Consider the following 3,865-nt stretch of genomic DNA (forward strand, 5'->3'; position numbering starts at 1 on the left):
AGGCTTCCAACCTGTAAATATTTACCAGGGTATTACAGTTTTGTTATACTCTTTGACAGTTAGCAGGATGCTCCCAATTCCTGGCAGGCAAATCCTCTGCTCCTCCCCCTGGCCGGTTCAGAACCGCTTCCGATTCACAGGGGAACGCGTAAAGTCCATTCACGCCCCCTCGGCTTTGTCCGCAAACACCGGCCCCAATCCCTTTCACCAGAGCTGCGCAATATGGCCAAACACTTCCGACACTGCGTCGGCTGCGTGTGGCCATACGCCGTCACCCCGCACCGCCAGGACAGATGCAGTAGTAGGTCCTCCCGACGGAAAAAAAATAGGCTCGAACGTCGCGTTGGGTTTTTAGCAGTTGATACACTTAACGCCTTGCCTTGCTGCAGCCGGTGGGGGTCCCGGAGCCCCGCTACGCTGCTGCGGGGGGCTAAGGCTCGGCTCTGTCGCTCGACCTGCGCGAACCCCTTTCTCGGCTAAGTAGTAGGAGGCGGAGTAACGCTTTCAGCTTTGTACTTTCAGCTAGAAAGTTGAACGTTTATGGCACATTCTATTTTACACCCCAGTAAACATTTCATGATTTCGGGGCAAATTATAGAATTATGACTAGCTCCTCTGAGCCGTAGCTTATATCAACGCTCAAAGTTGACAAATTTCGAGTTGTATTTTCATTCGACTCCGATTTTTGTCCAAACTTAAGAGTAAAATTTATATGCAGCCCACTTCATCTTGGATCCTCCCACGCGTTTGAGTCTCCGCTTCAAAACCACGTTGTTGCGACGTCAATTCCGCCAGTCCCAGTCAGCTACCAGCCCGCGCAAAGCTAGGTAGGAAATTATTTCGGCGTCCACCGCTCTATGGAGCATGTTGAAAGAACCCTTTTCCCTGTTTCGCGCCCTCTTCTAGCCTGGACAAAGCTCGCGGAGCGACTCGGGCTGGTCACACTGTGCATGTCGCCATTGCTTTCATTATCTCTGCGTAAAATCATTACGGGTGAGGGAGAGAGAGACCGACGTAAAGAGAGGGGGGGGGGTATTCTTGCGGTCAAGGTCAGCGCTCCTTCATCTCCCAGTATAGCCCGCCCCGCCATTCTTATCCCCGACTGTGTGAACCGAGCCACAAATATTGCGTGGTTTCTTTTCTGAATACAATCTCGGTGATCTTTTTTCGCGACTTCCCACGAATGTGTACGTGTGAGTGTGTGTTTGTGCGCGCGTCTGTGTGTGTGCGTGTGAGCGAGCAAATAGTCATTCAAAACAACGCGCCCTCAACTCTTCGTGACTGCCCGTTACACCCTGCGCGCGCGCCACATTGCATCACACGTCGTCCTTCAGATGCATCACTTTTCCTAAAAGTCCACCTGTATCTCTCTCTCCCTCCCTGGCTGACCCCGCGCTGCCGCCGGCCCGTCTCATCCTCGTGCGCATCCCTGTGTTCTGTGCTGATGGCTGCTGCCACGCAATTACAAGCGGGATCGACCGACCTACTGACGGTAACGACAGTTCTAACGACAGTTTAATGGCTCGGGGCGGCGGCCCGGGCGGGCGGGGGCGGGGCGGCACGACGACGCTGCCGCACATTCTATTCTAGACGCGTCTTCGAATTTCGCTACTCCCCCACCCCCCCTCTGCCCCGCATACTCCCACCCTTTTAAATGACCACCTTCTCCTCATCACATCTAAAAGATTTGCATTTTGGAAGTGTGTGACATGTGTGCCATCCTAACTGCTGCTCCAAATGGTATGTACAGCAGGTGTGAAACTGTCGCGTGTGTGCATATGTGTGCACCTTTAGAAAGCTCATTTTAGGCGTGAAAGTACACGTTTGGCACGGAACGCAGGCACTGCGTTTTGGACAGTGTACTTACGGTAGATAACGAGTGTTACGAACTTTAATTTGTACTGAATTCAAGTTGATATTTGAAATATTTCCATAAACCTGCAAGGACGCGACGTCGCGAAAGGCAATGAGCGACTGCTTAGTGATGTAAAATAATCTTCTGCGCGCGATGCGAATTTGCAAAACGAGTCAGCGCTGCGCTGGTGGGATTGTGAGGCAGGCGCAGCGGGCGTGCAGAGGGACGGCGGCGAGACGCTCCATCTACTTCTCTCTAGATGACCTTTCGCAACTTGCAAACTTTGGCGCTCGCGGCTGACACGCCGACGCGACCGATGTGCGCATTACATAGTGTCCTCATGGTCAATCGGAGAAGCCGAGAAAATTATGCGGGAACTGCACAAGCAAATATGGTAGGGTATGTATTTTTTTACAACTTTTTTTCAACTATTTTCCTGCGGATGCGTGGTGCAGTCACACACGTGACGTGGGTGGCTCGGGCGTCGCCTATGCATCATCATACTTATGCCTTGTTTCAAAACGTGTCGTCCCTCATCCTCCTCCTCCACCAACTCCAAGTCGGCGGTGATGATGCACCTTTTGACAGTGAGAAGGCGTCCGCCGTCGTGTTGCCGTGAAAGCTTTCTGACGGACGGCGCTAAACGGTACGAACGAGACCTTTCAAAATTCGAGCGATTAGGGGTTTTCTTTGAAAAGGGGAAAAACACGGATGGGCAGCGGGGCGTCGGCCTAGCGCGCGCACGCGAGGCATGGCCCGCTGCGTGTCGAGGGACGCACCCGCCCCGCCCCGCCTGCCACGAACTGGACCGGATAAGAGGAGCCGCGCGATGCCCTTGACGCCCCACGACGACGTAATGACCGCCGCGACGACCCTTTCACAGACTCGCGCGGTCAACGTGGTCCTCTCTTCTTCTTTTTTTTTGACAGAGTCGGCACTGTGCGGGCCGGAGAGCAGGCGTTTGTTGGGCAACTGGTCGACAATACACGGCCCATTTGCAAAACGGTGGCCCCGTAGTCCCATGGCCCGCGCCGCATCGTGCGGACGGACGGCCGCTTGCAAGTCCCACGAGGAGGAGGGGGAGGCGAGGCCCGCGGGGCGCCTGCGGCATAGGCACGCCCGCCGTGCGCGGCTGCCCGGCAGGGTTTCCTACCCCGCCGCCCGCAGGCGCTCCCCCGACTGTCGGCTCGCCGCCGGCGGGCCGCGGCGACCGTACGGATCAACCGGTGCAAAAGCTTCCGTTGTTAGGAGCATGCGATGGCGGGGGCCGGGGGGGCCTGCTCGCAGCGGGTGCCGCGCCGCGGGCACGGCGACCGCAGGACGCTGGAATGGGGAGGGGAGCGGCTCCCACGGATGTGCGTGCGAGCCGCACGTTGCCGCTAAACGCCACCAAACGCACACCCCAGTCGTTTTTCTTGTAGCTTTTATTTTTCATTCTTGTCCGTTTGACGCGCAGCCCAGACGTAACTTCACGCGCGCGCGCGCTCGCCTTTGAAAAGACGCGGTCGATACGCCATTCTCCGCGGCGCGCGCGGCCCGCGGCACGTCAACGAACGAGGAAGCCCTGGTTTGTAACGATGAGACCTTTCGGTCGGCGCGAGCTTCACTTTTGCGCCGCAGGAGACGAGTGGCTGGCTCTCTAGGAAGCGCTGGCAAAGGGCCGCCGTAGGGTGGAGAGTGCCAATTAGAAATCCTTCGACACATTCCCCGCGGCCCACCTCCTCTCGCACGATTGGACGCACAACCTCCCCCCTTCGAGCGAGTGCTTTCGAGGCGGAGAATAGGATCCCCTTTCGCCGGCCCCTGCACCTTGACCGCGGCCTCGACGACGCAGCAATAGCAGCGCATCGCCTTCCATAATCATTTTTTGACCACTTTTCTTTCTGTTGCGCACACAGGTACAGCACATGGGAGGTGCTTACGACGTGTGAATGAGGCTCACCCCCCCCTCTCTCTCTCTCTCTCTCTCTCTCTCTCTCTCTCTCTCTCTCTCTCTCTCTCTCTCTCTCG

This window comes from Frankliniella occidentalis, unplaced genomic scaffold, assembly GCF_000697945.3.
Source record: "Frankliniella occidentalis isolate FOCC.00 unplaced genomic scaffold, Focc_3.1 Scaffold209, whole genome shotgun sequence".
Lineage (NCBI taxonomy): Eukaryota > Metazoa > Arthropoda > Insecta > Thysanoptera > Thripidae > Frankliniella > Frankliniella occidentalis.